Raw genomic sequence first — 21,393 nt, 5'->3', positions numbered from 1 at the left:
GAGTTTCTCTGAAGGCACTGGTTCTTTAGTTATACCTCTGGTGGTGAGCCCGGATACATTTCCCAGTCCATCTTCTGTGAAAAACTATGTGGTTGTGTTTGGAAATTGAGTTTCTTCAAGGCAACCATTCTCTGGTTACACCTCTTGGTGAGGCAGGAGGTACATGTACTACATGAAAATGAAAATTTTATAAATTATAGCTACCACATAGCATAGTAACAATCCTACACAAAACGATATATGGGACCTACCATGAGGGCCATGTGTCTCATCGTTCCATTTATCAAAACACTGCCCTCCTTAACCTCGACCTTGTTCATTCCTCAGCCTCGTGCCCTCCTTAAACTCAGTCTTGTTCATTCCTACCTTGGCCTTTCTCATTCATCGGCTTTGTTCATTCTGTGGTGGAGTCCATGTATCTACAACCTATGTTGGATATATTGTTGACCTGTTCAAAAGCCTGGTACATTTTCTCAATTGGTGTTCTACTGTAGTGGTTTTCAAATTTCCGCTTATTTTGTAATCATTCTGGAAGGTAATATTTTCTTTTGCTCGGCTAATCTATACTATTTTCTTATCGCTCTTGCTTCATTGGTTTTATTTATGTACTAGTCTATGGTTCTGCTTCAATGGGCTGCCTGTTTGATTTGGGTGTTACTTGGCCTATGTGTTATAGGTTGCTTGTGGTAGAAGCTGGTGGTTAGTAACAGGAATTATGGACGTATGGTCAGCCCTGTCAATACGAATCCCGGTAGTATGGATGCCTCCTTGACTAATATAGAAAGGCTAGCTAGATGGAAGGAGGGGAGGCTGAGAATGAATCTGAATGTCGCCTACCTGTGGCTCGATGAGTATAATAGTAGTGCTAGGCAATGGCATGCCTTTCCTTCCTTTATTTCAATTGTATCCTTTCTCTCCCACCCTGGGGAGAACTTGACTTTGCCTAAGGGGGAGACATAAGCTAGTGAGCAATCAATTAATCAAGCCATTTAGAGAAACAATTGGGCCAGACAAGCAAAAGGCCTATGTGTTTCCCTAACCATGAAGAAGAGCTTAAACCTTACTATCTTTAGCCCCGTTTCAACCTTCAATAAAGTAGTTCCCTATCATTCATTGACAGACATTCTAAACTAACTGGTTCCCGATCAATTGCACCTGAACAGGCATCCGATATAACTACACGTGATACCTATTATAGCTTTACATTTATAGGCTTCTGTATTTTAGGCACGGAATGAGGATTCTACAGATGAGGATCATTTCCAAGAATATTTAGTAACGAACTAGTGATAACAAAATTGCCAAAAGGTATCAGAGTTCCTTCCCCAGTGGAACCCAAGTTTCCTAACAACATCATGAAAACATCTACAGGATCTGAATGTTTAAAAATAATCCACATTGATATGCTTTTGCCTTTTGAACCTCCATTCATGTTTGTATCAATGCTGCTACCCATCTGGCCAAGCACAAGCTATAAGCTTCTTGGCATAATGATTAACAATACAAATTTACCTTAGTTCGATCAATAAGGTTAAGCAGGGCCAAGTATGGGATTTTCCTGGTCTCGTTTCTTCACAAAGCTGGAGACGAAGGAGCAATTTTTTACGCTCTATCTACTATGAGATTAGAGGGAGACATGCCCATCCCTGAGGTAGTGAATAATAGGGACTTGCATCAGGGACTTATCTGATATAGAATTATGTCTTCAATGTTCCCGATGGCCACCTACAAGAGGCACACTTAAACCCAAACCCAAGGCAAGCTTCTCTAATCTCAGAGCTAGGCTTGAAGTGTATTCTAGGGTTTTCTATTGCAAACCTAGGCTCATTCTATAAGAGCTGGAGAGTTTAGAGAATTATTATTTTATAAATTCTAAATGGTTGTTAAAGCTAATGATACATTAGAATTTCTTTCTCATTGCTTGCTTCTCAAAGATCAGTTTCATATTTGAAAAACATTTGAGACTCATTGGAACATAGTTCAAAATGCATATAGCCGTCACATTCCTTCTCGGGGATAAGCTACCATTGCCCAAGCTATTTTGTTTCCATTTTGGATGTAAACAATTTCAGTAATTATTATTAGTGAATTGAAGTTTAGTTTTCATTGTAGCTCCGTGCTTCTATTTATGTCTATATTGCATTTCGTTCTTGCATAAATCTGGATCATCCTACTATGTATTCGTGATATACTAGAGAAGGTTTGAAAATTACAAATCCATTTCTCTAATCTGATTAGCTAGATAGGTGTTCCCTTTCTAATACCTCTAGGCACAAGTGAAAAATCCCTTTATATAGAGGTGGACTCTACACCTCAGTAATATAACATATAACTAGATGTTTACTTTTGACTCTCTTCTAGGCACAACGAGACCATGCAACGAATATGTTTTTTATCATTTTATTTTTTGACATGTGATCTTAATACATTGAACATTTGCTCTTGGTTTGATTTCCCTTGTGGCTAGTCAATAGTAAAAGGAGGATAGATCCATATCTCTTTTTGATATTTTATAAAACTTTAATAGTAAAAGGAGGATAGAGACATGTCCCTTTTTGATCTTTTATAAAACTTAACAAAAAAAATTATTGTATTGTAATATTTTTTTTATTAATAAAATTATAAGCAATTTTATTTTGGAAAATATTCATTAGGAATTTAAATAATCGCATGGGACACTCAATTGGTGATCGCCTTGTTATGAAGTATTATATAATTGGTGAGATTCAAAGTAACTATTACGTAAACCATGCGTTTAAAGTAGTGTTATGAAAATCTTGGGACTCAAAGTTCAAATCTCCCTTGGATCAAGACAAAAAACGAAATAGATCAAGACAAAAAAACGAAATACTTATAACCATAATATTTCATAATTTCACATGTATATTTAATTAAAAAACATTTAATTAGAAAAATAACATTTTTATGTAGAGATGTGAAATATTTATAAAATATTAATAATAGTTATAAATTAAAGTGAAACTTAAAATAATAATGATTTATATTCTTGATATTTCATAATTCTATTTTTAAGTTTAATAAATAAACATTTTATAATTTAATACCTGCCATAAAATTATATGTATTATTAGCTTGGGATGACATTAAAAATGAAAATATTTCTGCAAATTTATAAATAATATAAATTGTATTATTAAAAATAGTATAAATCTAGATTAACTTTGAAGAGAAATTAAATCTTTTGAAGTGTAATTTTTTTTAATTTGTAATAAAAAATATAAACTCACATTAAAGCTTTAATTTGAAATCTAATAAATAAAAAATTAAAATAATATGCACTAATTTATTTTTTAAAATAATTTAGTAAGTAATTTATTTATAATTTCTTTTATAAATAAGTAAACGCCTCTCCCTTTAATTTCCTTTACTAATAAAACTACTTCACAAAATGTATAATTGAAATATGTATTATTGTTTCGAATCAATTGCAACCCGATATATTGTACAAATACATATAATATTAACAAAACTCCTGTCCTGCGTAGTATTTCCTATACTATAGATACAGATATATATTATTGAATACCAATTCATTATTGCAGCAGACCATAAGATTCCTCCTGCATGCATAATGTTTTGCTGTGAGCTAACCCATTTGTGTATAAATAAATCTGTAAATAAGAAACACTTTACACATAATCGGTGTTAGTCTGAATAAATACAGATTCTCTTCTGATTATGTGGTACTATCAATAAGGACTTTCAATTTCAACCACACCATCCATCAGAAATGTTTTATCTGAGAGAGCCATCACAGGCTGATTTAATGGATAACTAATATATACAATGTTACAAGGCGATCACTCTTTGAATTTAAGCAAATACAAAAGATACTGTCCATACCTTTATTAATGACTAATGTCTAATAAAAATATGCTGCCCATAGGCATTCATTAATGACCATTACATAATAACCAATCCATTAAAGTGAAATATACTGGCCTTAATGGCCTTATTATATATACCATATATATTGGTATCCAATTCAATCGATTACGACTTAATGTTTCGAGTCACAGAGGCTGATTGAATCTGTTACGGAGTAAACGACGTCGGAGGACCTACGTAGTTTTCGCATCTTATCTTTTCAAGGATATTTTTCTTGTCCGAATATACGCCCAATAAGGAGATAAATGCGCTGGACACATTTGTGACGCACCCATTATTTTTATCCAGCCAAACCCAGGCCCTAGCGACAATTTCAGGCAGTTCAGGTCATGGGTTTTTCTCTCCCTCTTTTTTTATAGTTTTTCAGGTCGTGTTCTCTGGTGACTGTTTCAATATCTTCATTCAAAGCTCGCGTCGGTTCTGATCTTGAGGTGTTTCTCATATTTGTTCAAGGTTTTGAGATATGCTTACGCTGTCAAATGTCAATCCTACGCCCTTAGACATAGAGATCTTGATCCCGGAGGTTTCTCCTGCGTTAGAACAACCAGTCAGAAAAGAAATTACAACATTGCTTACAACAGAGAAGACCATGTGCATCAAAGATCTTAACAACAGTCATGCAAGGTCCAATGGGAGACTGATTTCTGATGGAATCAATTGTCTTGAAATTATTCCAGATTGTTATATCAGACCTCCCAATGAGAGGCCAAGGCTGAAGGAGGTGGTTCTCTCGGACTTCATCCCTTTGGTAGATCTTGACTTTTGAAAATATAATCTCAACTGCGATGGCCGATATCGCATATCGGCAAGTCGGCATATCGGCAAAATGAAGTGAAGGCATTATAAAGGAGCCTTTGTGTTTTGCGATAAGCGAACGCCGATATCGCATCGGCAAAGTCAAAGTGAAGGAGTTATGAGGAAGCTCTTATGTTTGCGATGAGCGATCGCCGATATCGCATCGGCATTTCGCTATCGGCAATGTCATGAGGGTCGAAGTTTTTGACATGAGTAAAGTTGCGATGGAGTGGACCCGATGGCTTCCCAAAACCAAATTGCAAAATGTTTGAAATTCACCCGACGGCAAATATTAAATGTTGCGTGGAGTAAATCTAAGTTTTGGTTGACCATACGTCTTAATGAAATGTCATAATGGTAGGTAAAATATTAAAGTTTTACATAGAGTTCGTAAGTTTTTTTTATGAGAAGGTATGGGCGTATGTACTTGTTAAATTAAATTCTGTATGGGATAGTTGTATGTAATTAATCACTGTGTTGACCATTGTTTCATGTATGGCACACGGGAAGTTTAAGTGCGTGTTCACAGTAGAGTAAAAAGAGTGGTGAAGCAAAAACCAAGTGTTGTATTGAACACACAGCAGTGTGTAAAAAGAGAACCAGGGGATGTAATTTTGAAGTGATAAGAAAACCTTGTGTGGTTTTTGTGCACAGCAGTGCAAAGAAGAAAATGGTGAAGCGAGTTTTTGTAACTCTGTAAGTTTTGTCTTTACAGCAGCATGTAAAAGTATTTTACACCAGTGAATGTGAATTTTGTTTACAGCAGTAAACTTATGTAAACTTTTGTTACAGCAGTAAGTTGTTTTTCACAACAGTGAATATGAAAATGGTTTTACAGTGTTAAATCCCTCTCAGTAAAAGAGGATGAAGTTTGTATTGGTTTTAATGAATAGAAATCTCTTTTGGTGAAATACTCTAGTTCTCTGCGTGAAATTTTTAAGTCTTCTGTGCATAAAAGATCCTGGAGCAAAGGGAGAACAGAGCATTGCCTCTGTGTGCTTGTTTATTTGGTTTTTGGTATTTTCCCATTTAAAAGAAAAATACCCAACAGTGGTATCGGAGCTAGCTTAGGCTCTTGAAGGTGTTCAAGAAGCTGAAGGGAGAAGGTTGTTGCTGCAGCAAAACTTCTCAAGCAGACAGAAGACTCAGACATCAAAGGATTCAGGTATTTCTCAAAGATTTTTCTTTGTGTTGCTGCTGAAAGAAACAGTCATTTTTTAAAATACACAGTCAAGGAATGGCCAGCACAAGCACTGGTATGGGTTTGTTTAACACCCAGCTCCCATAGTTTAATGGGAAGAACTATGACTACTGGTCAATAACTATGACAGCCCTGCTTGCTTCCCAAGATTTATGGGAAATAGTTGAAGAAGGTTTTGAAGAACCAGCAGATGAAACTGAGTTCAATGCATTAACTCAGGGAGAGAAGGATCTGCTGAAGAACAATAGGAAGAAGGATTCAAAAGCCCGTGTGTTGTTGTATCTAGCTGTAGACCAGAGTATGTTTCCAAGATTAGCAGCAGCTAAGACAGCCAATGAAGCATGGCAAACCCTGAAGACAGCCTATCAAGGCATGGAGAGAGTGAAGACAGCAAAACTACAATTGCTGAGAAAGGATTTTGAGAATCTGAACATGAAGGAGTCAGATAACATTGACTCATTCTTCACTCATGTGATTAGTGTAATCACACAAATGAGAACTCATGGAGAAGCCATTGAAGACAGAAGGATTGTGGAGAAAATATTGAGGGTCTTACCCTCAAGGTTTGATGCCATAGTCACCACCATTGAAGAGACAAAGGATCTCTCAAGATATTCAGTTGATGAGCTACATGCATCACTGATAACACATGAACAGAGGTTGAGTAGGAATGAAAACTCATCTCTTGAGCAAGCCTTCAAGACCCAGATGTCCTTTGGAAGAGGAAGAGGTCAAGGCAGAGGAAACAAAAGAGGCAGAAGCCAGAACAGAGGTGGAAGGAATAGCCCAACAAATGCACAAGGAAGAGGCAGCAATTCAAATCAGAACCAAGGCCAAGGCAGCAGCCAACAAGGAGGACAACATCATACTCAAAGACAAAGGTATGATAAGTCTAATGTTCAATGCTATTATTGCAAAAAGTATGGACATTATGCTAGTGATTGTAGAAAGAAACAGCATGATATGAACAGCAGACAAAATGCGAATGTTACAAGAGAAAACAACGGTCAAGAAAATGTACTGTTGGCTTGTAACATGGCTGAAACACATACTGAGGACATATGGTTTTTAGACTCAGGTTGCAGCAACCATATGACCGGAAATATAGCCTTCTTTTCTGCTCTAGATAAAAATGTGAAATCAGAAGTCACATTAGGAACTGATAGTAAAGTGTCTGTTATGGGAAAAGGAGAAATAAAAATATTTACAAAACAAGGAGAAAGGAAAACCATAGCAGATGTCTACTATGTCCCCGGAATGAGATGTAATCTCTTGAGTATTGGACAGCTTGTCCATAAGGGGTACAATGTTTTCTTTAAAAATGATGTGTGCACCATCATGGATATACCACCCAGCAAAAGATGCATTGCTGAAGTGAAGATGACAAGGAACAGGATGTTCCCTCTCCGGATCAGGGCAGATTTGAAAAACAAAGGAGAAATTGCAGCAGTCACCCAAGAGGCCTCCCAGAGCGTGCCAAAGGATGAGAACTGGTTATGGCACTTGAGATTTGGGCATCTCAATTTTGGAGGCCTAAACTTATTGAGCAGAAAAGGAATGGTAAAGGGATTACCATTGATAGAGAAACCGGACAGCCTATGTGAAGGCTGCATTTTGGGAAAACAACACAGAGAAAGTTTTCCATCAGGGAAAAGCATAAGGGCAAAGGCACCCTTAGAGATTATCCATTCAGATTTGTGTGGACCAATGCAAGCTCCATCATTAGCAGGCAGCCTATATTTGTTGACATTCATTGATGATTTTACAAGAAAGACTTGGATATATTTCCTCAAGAACAAAAGTGAAGTGTTTGAGAAATTCCAAAACTTTAAGGCATTTGTGGAGAACCAAAGCGGGCTGCACATTAAAGTTTTGAGGACTGATAGAGGAGGTGAGTATATCTCCAAGGATTTCCTAAGATTTTGTAGAGAAAATGGAATTCATAAACAGTTTACAACTCGGTACACCCCACAGCAAAATGGAGTTGCTGAAAGGAAGAACAGGACCATCATGGATATGGCAAGGAGCATGTTGAAGGCAAAGCATTTGCCAAATGAGTATTGGGCTGAAGCTGTACATTGTGCAGTGTATATTTTGAACAGGTGTCCTACAAAAGCAGTCTTGAACAAAGTGCCGGAAGAGGCATGGAGTGGGAGAAAGCAAGGAGTCACCCACATGAGAGTTTTTGGGTGTGTGGCCTATGCACACATTCCGGATCAGCTAAGGAGGAAGTTGGACAGCAAAGGGGAGAAATGCATCTTCATTGGATACAGTGATGAATCCAAAGCCTATAGGCTGTACATCCCATCTACCAAGAAGTTCTTTGTAAGCAGGGATGTTCAATTCATTGAGGAAGAAGCTTGGGATGGAAGCATAGAGAAAACAGTTAATGTCAAGAACTGTTTGTCTCATGATGAAGATGAAGAGGAAGTGGCCGAAGTACATCCCCAAACAGCAGCGCCAACACAAGGACAGCAAGGTACACCATTGAGGATCAATGAGAGTGCTTCTCCAAGCACACCACAAGGAGGAAATTCAAGTGCATCTTCAAGCACTTGCACACCAAGTGAAAGAGGTAAGAAATTTAGAAATCTCAGTGACATTTATAATGAAGGAATGAATTCCTTATTTGCATTATATTGCCATGTTGATGATCCTATTCATTTCGAGGATGCAATTAAAGATAGGAAATGGATAGAAGCTATGGATGAGGAGATGAATGCCATAGAGAGAAACAAAACATGGGATTTGGTTGAGTTACCAAAAGGCAAAGAAGTCATTGGTGTGAAATGGGTTTATAAAACCAAGAGCAATGCTGAAGGTAAGATTGAAAGGCATAAAGCAAGGCTGGTTGTCAAAGGCTACAAGCAGCAGTATGGGAGAGATTATGAGGAGACTTTCGCACCGGTTGCAAGAATGGAAACCGTGAGAGCAGTGCTGTCCATAGCAGCTCAAAACAAATGGAAAGTCTACCAAATGGATGTGAAATCAGCTTTCCTAAATGGAGTGTTAAAAGAAGAGGTTTATGTTGAACAGCCTCTCGGCTATGAGAAGAAAGGTGAAGAGCACAAAGTGTGCAAATTGAAGAAAGCTCTTTATGGGCTGAAGCAAGCGCCAAGAGCATGGTACAGCAGGATAGATTCATATCTATTAGATAATGAATTTGACAAATGTGAAGGAGAACCCACCGTCTACATCAAAGAAAAGGATGGTAAAATTTTAATTGTTGTCTTGTATGTAGATGATGTTATTTTCACTGGAAATGATATTTATCTCATTGAGAATTTTAAATCAGTCATGAAGGATGAATTTGAAATGACTAACATGGGTTTGTTGAGATACTTCTTAGGCATAGAAGTAGATCAAAATGAAAAAGGAATTTTTATATCTCAAGCAAGATATGTAAATCAAGTTTTGGGCAGATTTAAGATGGAAGAATGCAAGGCAGCCATCACTCCCACAGTAATGGGATTAAAGCTCAGCAGAGAGGACAGCAGCAAGGACTTTGATCCTAGCTTGTATAAAAGCATTGTGGGCAGCCTTATGTATTTAACAACAACTAGGCCTGATTTAATGTATGCTGTTAGTTTAATTTCCAGATTTATGGAGAGGCCAAAGGAGGCACATTGGCAGGCAGCAAAGAGAATTTTGAGGTATGTCAAAGGTACCAAAATGTTTGGCATATTATATAGTGTCTCAGAAAGTTCAGATTTAATTGGTTACACTGATAGCGATTGGGCTAGAAGTGTAGATGATCGGAAGAGCACTTCCGGTTATGTTTTTCATATGGGTTCAGGAGCCATTTCATGGGCTTCTAAGAAGCAGTCCATTGTAACATTGTCTACAGCAGAGGCTGAATATGTGGCAGCTACAGCAGCAGCATGTCAGGCAGTGTGGATGAGAAGAATGTTGAGAAGCTTAGGCCAAGAGCAGGCAAAAGCGACAGTGATATTTTGTGACAATAGCTCAGCTATTGCGTTGTCAAAGAATTCAGTGTTTCACAAGAGAACGAAACACATTGATACAAGGTTTCATTATATCAGAGAATTGGTGAACAATGGAGAAATTGTGCTACAACATTGCAGGACTCAAGAACAGGTTGCGGACATCTTGACAAAGCCGCTGGATCAGAAAAGCTTTGAATTTTTGAGGAAGTGTTTGGGTATGACCGAATGCCCAACAGTTGAAATTAAAGGGGAGTGTTGAAAATATAATCTCAACTGCGATGGCCGATATCGCATATCGGCAAGTCGGCATATCGGCAAAATGAAGTGAAGGCATTATAAAGGAGCCTTTGTGTTTTGCGATAAGCGAACGCCGATATCGCATCGGCAAAGTCAAAGTGAAGGAGTTATGAGGAAGCTCTTATGTTTGCGATGAGCGATCGCCGATATCGCATCGGCATTTCGCTATCGGCAATGTCATGAGGGTCGAAGTTTTTGACATGAGTAAAGTTGCGATGGAGTGGACCCGATGGCTTCCCAAAACCAAATTGCATAATGTTTGAAATTCACCCGACGGCAAATATTAAATGTTGCGTGGAGTAAATCTAAGTTTTGGTTGACCATACGTCTTAATGAAATGTCATAGTGGTAGGTAAAATATTAAAGTTTTACATAGAGTTCGTAAGTTTTTTTTATGAGAAGGTATGGGCGTATGTACTTGTTAAATTAAATTCTGTATGGGATAGTTGTATGTAATTAATCACTGTGTTGACCATTGTTTCATGTATGGCACACGGGAAGTTTAAGTGCGTGTTCACAGTAGAGTAAAAAGAGTGGTGAAGCAAAAACCAAGTGTTGTATTGAACACACAGCAGTGTGTAAAAAGAGAACCAGGGGATGTAATTTTGGAGTGATAAGAAAACCTTGTGTGGTTTTTGTGCACAGCAGTGCAAAGAAGAAAATGGTGAAGCGAGTTTTTGTAACTCTGTAAGTTTTGTTTTTACAGCAGCATGTAAAAGTATTTTACACCAGTGAATGTGAATTTTGTTTACAGCAGTAAACTTATGTAAACTTTTGTTACAGCAGTAAGTTGTTTTTCACAGCAGTGAATATGAAAATGGTTTTACAGTGTTAAATCCCTCTCAGTAAAAGAGGATGAAGTTTGTATCGGTTTTTAATGAATAGAAATCTCTTTTGGTGAAATACTCTAGTTCTCTGAGTGAATTTTTTAAGTCTTCTGTGCATAAAAGATCCTGGAGCAAAGGGAGAACAGAGCATTGCCTCTGTGTGCTTGTTTATTTGGTTTTTGGTATTTTCCCATTTAAAAGAAAAATACCCAACATTGACAACTTGAATGGCTCTGCTAGGCATACGGTGATTCGTAATATGAAGCATGCTTGTCAAGAATATGGATTTTTTCAGGTGCTTTTTCTTTCTATTTCTTGAAGGAGATATTGCATTAGATAACTAATTAAGATAAATTCATTTTAACAATGTCTAAAAATGAAAACAAGGACAGTAGCAGACATCTCTGGCTTCTTAAAGGCTATAAGGATGGATACTGACTGCTTAAAACATTTAGGGATGGCGTCAAGCTACTATGAAGGGAATAATAGATGGGTTATTTCTTTCTGTTTCTTTGATTGCTGTTCATCTTTAATTAATTTGGGACTAAAACATCTTCTATGATGTATGGTAAGAGTAAGGCACGCGTATAATCTGACTTTCACACAGAAATCAATTTTCTACCTAGAGAAAATTTGCCCTGCACGATGAAATGACATCCTATGTAGGGAAATAACATTCTGCGAAGATTCTGTATAGCAGATAATTTTTCCTTTCTTTCTTCTTGAATTTAATAGGATGTGTTTTTAAGTTGAATTTAAATTATTGTATATTTTGAAATATTTTTGAAATTTGAGGAATATCAGTGAAATCAAACCATTTGAATTTGCTACTATCTATCCTAAAAGTGGCTAAATATACATGGTAATCATACATATTTTTGGTAAATTCAAGAGTTCGAACAAGGCACCTATTCATTCGATGATATTAATGTAGATTATTTTTCGGTTCAATTAACGACAATAGATTTGATTAACCTCTGAACACCTTTCTACGTTGACCGTCTTTTATCTATGTTCATATAAATATCTGGAGGTGAGAAAATCTTGATTACATCGTTTATCTAAATGCTCAATAGATAAATACTTTTAGATGGGTGCCGTTGTGGTAGGGGAATCTGGACTTGCATACTGTTTAGCTGTTAGCTTTTGCCAGTGCAGCCATGCTCTGATACTTTTTCAGTACTATGTTTGTCTAGATTTCATAGCACTGGAAGTCCTTTGCAATGTGTTCTCAGATTGTAAATCACGGAGTGCACGAGACGGTGATCCGGAGAACGCTGGAAGTTGCGAGAGAATTCTTCACTATGCCTGCGGAATACAGAGAACATTTGTATTCCGAAGACCCCTCACGCGTTGTACGCTTGTCGACTAGCTTTAACATACAGAAGGAAGATGTTTTTAATTGGAGGGACTTCCTGAGACACCATTGTTATCCGTTGGAAGATTATATTGATTATTGGCCTACAAAACCTTCAGATTACAGGTGCATATAACAGAGTTTCCATTTAAGGAATCCTTGAAAAATTATGTTTTATTCGTTCCATCTGGTGTATCACTAACTATAGTACTGTTGTGCTTGATTTGAATGAAGAGAAGTTACTAGCAAATACTGCACGGAGGTTAGAGCCTTGAGTTTACGTTTGCTAGATGCCATACCAGAGAGCCTGGGACTAGAACCCGATTTCCTGAATAAAGCTCTTTGAAAACATGGCCAACATATGGCAATAAATTATTACCCTCGCTGCCCGAATCCAGAGCTCACCTGTGGCTTACCAAGTCATACAGATCCGAACGCTCTCACGGTTCTTCTCCAAGAGCAAATATGCGGCTTGCAAGTGCTTAACAATGGAAGTTGGATCGCTGTTCACCCCATTCCAAATTCCTTCGTAGTGAACATTGGAGACCAATTACAGGTAAAGCCCTAGATCAAACCCCGGATAATTGTAGCCCGTAAAGTAGAATGACAGTATATACTCATAGGGCAAGTTGTTTAGTTTTGTGATGATATTGTTCTTCTCTCTGTTTCAGGTTTTGAGCAATGGAATATACAAAAGCGCAATCCACCGTGCTATAGTGAATTCCACAGTATCACGTATCTCTATTCCAACGTTTTACTGCCCTTCTCCTGATGCAATAATAGAACCCGTCTCTTCGTTGACCAACCCTAATAATCCTGCTCGTTACAGGAAATTCACTTACGAGGAATACTATAACAAATTCTGGAGCAAAAGTCTGGACGGTAAAACCTGTTTGGATTATTTCACTGTTCATGACTACCAGCCGCATGCCATGATTTCAACGGGTTCACGTTGCAAGATATCCTCTGATCTCTCTACGTACGTAGGCATTCTTAAAGCAGTAATCCCGCTATGTATATCGCCACATTTAAGTTATTTTAGATGCACATGTATAAGTTAATAGCCCGGAACATATAATGGTCAGATTTAAATTAGTTTCGACTCCCACTGTATATACTCCACAATGTACGTTATTTGTTGCTCTGGCTTGCGGTGAAGTAGATAACAGCTAGATATATAATTGTCAAAGTTCCGCTAATGACAAATCACATTGTGATATTCGGGCATATACGTTATTTATTTCTTTGCTTTGCTGTAATTTGAAATCCCATTCGAGCATATACGTTATTTATGGGTTTGATTTGTTGTAATTTCAAATCAGTCTGTCATATTCTCGCATATACGTTATTTATTGCTTTGATTTGTTGTAATTTCAAATCCGTTGTCATATCCTACCATATATCTGTCATATTCTAGCATATACGTTATTTATTGCTTTGCATTGCCGTTAGTATAATTGAGATATATAATGAACGCGTAGTTTAACCAGGGGGAAGAGTTGTCCGGAAAGTTCTGAAAATTCTGACCATATTTAGAGAAAATCTATTGTAAATCCAAGTTATAATTGTTAAATTTCAAAATTTTAAGTGTTCTTGATATTTTTAATGGTGTTGAATCCATTTCCACCATCAAAAACACGATTCAAACACTGCCTCTATAAAAAAGTTTGAAATTTTTTTGCTCCCACTTCTAACCGTAAAAACAATTCCTCCACCTTGTCAGACAATTCCTACCATTGATGTATTAGTGAGCTCTATTCATCTTGCTCCAAAATGAATGGCACCTTTATTAAATATCTGGAAATAGTCGTAGTGGGATTTAAAATGCCTTCAAATTAAATCTTATCTATGTACTGTGAATAATAAATAAGAAGTGGCTAGATGCCTTAAAGAGCTGGTTGGGCCTCAAATTTCTCATTGGACTTCACGTCTTTAAGTGCAGTTGTATCTATGCACTCTCTCTTACCACTTCTTACTACTCTAACTTAATTACTTAATTTTAGCTAGTTCAGAACATAGCAATAAATATATATTAGAATGTAGAATGCATAATCACTGTAGATTTTAAGTGTGATTTTTTGGAAAGTTTTTGATTTATTTTACGATCTAATTTGTTTCAAATTCAGCAGAGATTCATTGAAATCACAAGTTTGACAGGTGAACTCTTCACAATAGAAGTGCTTCCCCAAAAGTTTTTGAAAGTGTTGAATCCATATATGCAGTAAAAAAACTAGTTTAAACAACACAAATCAAGATTTTGACACATTTTTTCACTAGATTCCGGCCATAAATCCCTGAAAAACTCTAAAAAGTGGCACTTAAAGACTACTCAAATAAAAACTATTCAATTTGATTAATAGTTGCACTTTTGAAAATCAATAATAGTTGCACTTTTAAAAATCAACTAGGTGGATTATCTATATGTTGGATTTTCACATTCACCTCCTTGGGAATAGATCATGTGGACTAACCACTAGTGTGGGATCGACCCTTGTACCATTCAGAAATGTAATGATAATGGTTTGGAAGTTTACTAAAGCCTATGGGTTTTGGTGTAATGGAAAACCTCAACATGGTATCAAAGACTTGCCCAGGTGTTATTCCCCAATCTACAGGTTTTGGTGTAATCGAAAATCTCAACATGGTATCACAGCGTTGGACCAGGTTCAATTCCCAAGTTTTTGGTGTAATTGAAAACCTCAACATGGTATCACAGTCTTGGCCCAATCGAAAACCTCAACATGGTATCACAGCCTTGGCCCAAGTTCGATTCCCCAGGTTTTGGTGTAATCGAAAACCTCAACATGGTATCATAGCCTTGGCCTAATTGAAAACCTCAACATGGTATCACAGTGTTGGCCCAAGTTTGATTCCCCAGGTTTTGGTGTAACTGAAAACCTGAACATGGTATCACAACATTGGCCTAGTTTCGATAGTACCACAAGCTTGGCCCAGGTTCAATTCCCGAGGTTTTGGCGTAATCGAAAACCTAAACATGGTATCACAACCTTGGCCCAGGTTTGATTCCCAAGGTTTTGATGTAATCGAAAACCTCAACATGGTCTCACAGCCTCGGCCAATGTTTATTCCCCGAGTTTTGGGGTAATCGAAAACCTCAACATGGTATCAAAGCCTTGGCCCAGGTTCCGACCACTCAAAAAGGTAATGATAATAGTTTGGAAGTTTACTAAATCCTACAAGTTTTGGTGTAATGGAAAACCTCAACATTGTAGTCTTATAAACATATTTTTAATGGTTTAGCCAAGATAATATTACTGATTTAGAAGTTTAAAGAGGATTCTGATGTAATGGGATTTTTTACTTAGTATTAGAGTTTTCATTCAATAATGAATTGGGTGAACTTACACTCTATGAACATGGGCTTCTCGTGAACAAAGTTACAACATATGAACATAAGATTAATGGTGTTGTCTAACTATTCCAACTATTGATAAAAATTTAGTGAAACTTTGATATTTTCTTTTTAAAATGAGTTTTTAACTCTATATATATATATATATATATATATATATATATATATATATGTGGACTCAAAGCCTTGAAAAACATATAAGGTACTTGGATTATGGAGAGTTTATAACTCAAACTTATGAGTCCAACAAATTCTTAGAAAATCCTAAACAAATTACACTGACAAATAAACGAAAAAACCCTCACCTATAGAATAATTACCGAAACACATAGTATCAACCACCAACTTCACTTAATGTTATTAATTTGAAAGTTACTCATGCTTATTTTAGTTTAGTGAAAAACTTCAACAAATTTCTCTTATACCTCCAATAATAATTATAATATTTAAAAATATACTAAGAAATACTTAAAACTCTTCCACTTAGAAGGGAAACAGTCAAACTCGCTAGCTACCTATTTGTTTTTGTTTGTTTTTCTTATTGGATTTTCCATTACACAAAAATGATTGACATTAATAAATTTTCAAATCATTATCAACATGTTGGCATTAGGAAACTTCCAAACTATTACATTACCTTTTCTAAATGGTCCAGGGGTAGATCCTAAGTAACAGCAGTCCATGTAATTGATTCCTAACTAAGTGTAAAAAGCCAACACCCCTCAAAGGCAAATCGGAATGGAACCTGAGCCAAAAGATATGAAATGAAAAAAAGTAAAAATCGGCAGATTTATCTTTACAGGATTTTGTTAGTACGTTTTATTGCACATGGAATAATAAAAGTAAGATTACATGAAAATATTCAGTTTTGGTATCCTCCCCGTATGATACAGTCAAATTCACAGGATGTCCGTTTGTTTTTCTTCCATGGGTATGGAATTGTAAAAAAAAGACTACTGGAAGTTCTAGATTCATATATTAAATCCATTATATAAATATATCTGTTTCAGTATCTTCACCATAAATAATTTCCCTCGTAAGAGACGTCACTATGCTACAGGATATTGATTGTTTCTTTGTTTTACAGCAAAAAAGAAGATTACGTACAGATTCTGTGTTTTGGTTTCCTTACCCTATGTGAAACAAATAATTCATTGACAACAGACATTGCTGCCCACAGGAATCCCGAAACCATGGTGGCCTGTAACGTTCAAAAAATGGAAATGTTTCCTCCACAGCTCCATCAAGTTGTCCATTTAAAGCACTGGTTACCACATATTCCTGTTCATGACAAAGCTATGGTTCATGAAATATTTCCAATTGTACCTCCCTTACTATGCTTTAATCTAAAGTAAACGGTGTGAACACGCTCTCCTTGTAGGTACGTTTCAAATTTCACAGTTAAATGCGTAGTAAAGTGGCAACAGTGATAATTGTTTTTAATAAATTATGCATGAAATATCTCATTTTTTAATTAAAAAGATAGGAGAGGCGGAAATTATGCCTGAAATATCTCATTTTTTAATTAAAAACATAAGAGAGGTGGCGACCATGGGAATTGTTTTAATAAATTATAGCTTGAAATATTTTATTTTTTAATTAAAAAAGTATAATAGTAGTTCAACTATTTGATGTTTTGATTTTCGAGTTATATTTTAGATATTTTATTTAAAACATGATAAGAATGCTGAAATTTTAAATTTAAGTTGTGAATTTTGTATAATCTAAATGTTTGAAGAGTGTTTTTTCAAAACATGGAATATATAAAAAAAATTAAAACCATTTTGATAAATGAAAAATCACTGTCTGTATTCCAAATTATAGCACTGAATTTCAATTAAAAAGAGATAAAAACCTATGTAATTTAATAAATATACTCACTTCGCAATAAAAACTTAGATTTCTAGACACTTTGGTCAAACCAAATTCCACAACGACTCGCCTCTTGGCCGAAGAAACAGTAAAATTTCTTGTTTGGATTTCCTTCCTATCACCCTATAAGTATGTAGGTTTAGATATAATGTTCGTTGACTTCAAGCACGCATCCTCGGAAGACATTGTTTGGCCTTTCACGATGCGCGTTTAAGTTATATATGCGTCTGAGTTGTCACATTCAATATGATTTCTTTAATTTTATTGGTTATACGTGTACATGAAACAATTAAATAAACATCTAGTCTTGTAGAGTAATTAATAAAACTTAAAAATTATTGAAATTTTTATAATGGTATAGTTTAATTAAAATATTGAAGTATTTTATGGGGTACATTAGTATATTAATGTTAAAGTTTACATCTGCTTTTCTAAGTCTCTCCTGCCACCCATTCATATAAAAAGTATACATATTATTGTTGAAAGCAACTCATACAGAATCTTAAAAAGACGTCAGCTCATACATAGAAAAATAATCTTATTTAATCTTATTTACTAGTGAATGAGTAATGAAAATATTGAATTAGCTCCATTTTTTATTAGTCTCTGCTATCTGGCAATGCCATGAGACTATAGTAATCGAAATTTGGAAGTTAGTATTAGTTCAATTATTTTTAAGCAAAGTTTTTAGGTCAACAATGCATATTTAACATATTTTACACTAAGTTCTATTTTGTAGTCTAACCATATCATATATTCATCTGTTTGCTCGACATTTTGATGCATTTTGAAACTAGTTTCTTGGCATTTTGAAACTGGTGAACTAATGTTTACATTAGTCGATAACATTAAATGCTAGCTCATAAGGGTAGCTCATAAAGTTATTAGTATAAGGTGAAATTCACACCATGTCTGCCCTAGCGTGTCAAAATTGTCGTGCATGTCAAAATTGTAAAATTGTAGTTTGCATGAGACCAACCGACTTTACTTGCCTGTAGACATTGTACATAGCTTTCTTAAGCTTATATATCATTTGAATAAACCAAGGCTTAACCAATAAACCAGGTTCCAGAGCATAGGAGAGCCCAGGGAAGAGGAGAGCTGGCAGAGGAGAGCTATGAAGAAGAAAAATAGGGAGAGCTATGAAGCAACACAATAAATTGTGTCAACAATTCCTACAAACTACAAACGACTTAGCCTACCTTGCTATCATTTATAATCTGGACCTACGATTTTCGAAGGAAACTCACCCACCATTATTGGGTCGCCAAAGGACGAAGGGCTCTTTCTGATGGGCCGACAACTCTTTGATATGAATCTTCGGACATCTTCTTCTTTCCAACTCGCCGACAAGTTGGTCTCCATCCTGTCTAGACTCTGCTTGGCGTTAACACGTCCTTGGTCTTCTTCATGACTGAACTGATCTCTAAGTTGGAAGTTTCTTGGCCTTAACACGTCTCTGGCCTTCTTCATGACTGTACTGCGACTTGAAGTCTTGGGCTCTGAGTCAGAAGCTGCAGCAGAGAACTTGGTAGGCGATGTGGAATTGGGTTTTCCATGAGACCTTACATCATTGTTCGAGGAAGGAAGCCCAGAATCTATTAGTCGTCTAAGGAAGGAAGCCCAGAATCTGTTACATCGTCATGAGGAAGGAAGCCTAGAATCTGTTAGCCTTATTGAGATCTGTCAACCCTAAATGGAGCATCTCCACTTTCAAATCTACTCTCATGACTACATGTACCAGGAAGCTCAAATGATCAACAATTTTGAAAGCTTGAGGCCAAATTCAACCTGTAGTAGTAGTTGGAATGGCACAAGAAAGGAAGGTGTGCCTTCTTCCTCCTTAAGGTCTCCAAGGTGATCCTCTGTAGCTAACAAGAATGAATCTTTCGCTGCACTAAAGAAAATTGCTGCCTTATTGAGATCTATCAGAAAGGAAATTGTTGCCTTATTGAGATCTGTCAACCCTAAATGGAGCATCTTGACTATCAAATATGCTCTCGTGATTACATGTATAATTCCACGAAGCTCAAATGATCAACAATTTTGAAAGCTTGAGGTCAAATTCCACCTGTAGTCGTAGCAGGAATGGATCCAAGAAAGGCAGGAACGTCTTCTTCCTCCATAAAAACCCTACGGTGATCCTCTGTAGCTAACCAAAATGAATCTTCTGCCACAGGAAAGAAAAGGAAAGAAACTGTAGTAAAATATTGTGTTTGGCTACTGAGTTTCTCTGAAGGCACTGGTTCTTTAGTTATACCTCTGGAGGTGAGCCCGGATACATTTCCCAGTCCATCCTCTGTGAAAAACTATGTGGTTGTGTTTGGAAATTGAGTTTCTTCAAGGCAACCATTCTCTGGTTACACCTCTTGGTGAGGCAGGAGGTACGTGTACTGCATGAAAATGAAAATTTTATAAATTATAGCTACCACATAGCATAGTAACAATCCTACACAAAACGATATATGGGACCTACCATGAGGGCCATGTGTCTCATCGTTCCATTTATCAAAACACTGCCATCCTTAACCTCGACCTTGTTCATTCCTCAGCCTCGTGCCCTCCTTAAACTCGGTCTTGTTCATTCCTACCTTGGCCTTTCTCATTCATCGGCCTTGTTCATTCTGTGGTGGAGTCCATGTCTCTACAACTTATGTTGCATATATTGTTGACCTGTTCAAAAGCCTGGTACATTTTCTCAATTGGTGTTCTACTGTAGTGGTTTTCAAATTTCTGCTTATTTTGTAATCATTCTGGAAGGTAATATTTTCTTTTGCTCTGCTAATCTATACTATTTTCTTATCGCTCTTGCTTCATTGGTTTTATTTATGTACTAGTCTATGGTTCTGCTTCAATGGGCTGCCTGTTTGATTTGGGTGTTACTTGGCCTATGTGTTATAGGTTGCTTGTGGTAGAAGCCGGTGGTTAGTAACAGGAATTATGGACGTATGGTCAGCCCTGTCAATACGAATCCCGGTAGTATGGATGCCTCCTTGACTAATATAGAAAGGCTAGCTAGATGGAAGGAGGGGAGGTTGGGAATGAATCTGAATGTCGCCTACTTGTGGCTCGATGAGTATAATAGTAGTGCTAGGCAATGGCATGCCTTTCCTTCCTTTATTTCAATTGTATCCTTTCTCTCCCACCATGGGGAGAACTTGACTTTGCCTAAGGGGGAGACATAAGCTAGTGAGCAATCAATTAATCAAGCCATTTAGAGAAACAATTGGGCCAGACAAGCGAAAGGCCTTTGTCTTTCCCTAACCATGAAGAAGAGCTTAAACCTTACTATCTTTGGCCCTGTTTCAACCTTCAATAAAGTAGTTCCCTATCATTCATTGACAGACATTCTAAACCAACTGGTTCCCGATCAATTGCACCTGAATAGGAATCCGCTATAACTACACGTGATACCTATTATAGCTTTACATTTATAGGCTTCTGTATTTTAGGCACGGATTGAGGATTCTACAGATGAGGATCATTTCCAAGAATATTTAGTAACGAACTCGTGATAACAAAATTGCCAAAAGGTATCAGAGTTCCTTCCCCAGTGGAACCCAAGTTTCCTAACAACATCGTGAAAACATCTACAGGATCTGAATGTTTAAAAATAATCCACATTGATATGCTTTTGCCTTTTGAACCTCCATTCATGTTTGTATCAACGCTGCTACCCATCTGGCCAAGCACAAGCTATAAGCTTCTTGGCATAATGATTAACAATACAAATTTACCTTAGTTCGATCAATAAGGCTAAGCAGGGCCAAGTATGGGATTTTCCTGGTCTCGTTTCTTCACAAAGCTGGAGACAG

General features: G+C 36.7%; 1 pseudogene; it reads left to right on the top strand.

Moving 5' to 3' along the window:
- The first annotated feature begins 4,372 nt into the window (after positions 1-4,372).
- Positions 4,373-20,575, top strand: LOC149156031 (protein DMR6-LIKE OXYGENASE 2-like; annotated as a pseudogene).
- Positions 20,576-21,393: the final 818 nt, after the last annotated feature.

The sequence above is a fragment of the Pinus tabuliformis genome, chromosome 9 (assembly GCF_031772625.1).
Source record: "Pinus tabuliformis cultivar Carrire ecotype Pingquan chromosome 9, CPIR1, whole genome shotgun sequence".
Taxonomy (NCBI): domain Eukaryota; kingdom Viridiplantae; phylum Streptophyta; class Pinopsida; order Pinales; family Pinaceae; genus Pinus; species Pinus tabuliformis.
This window is presented reverse-complemented; position numbering and strand designations above follow the sequence as displayed.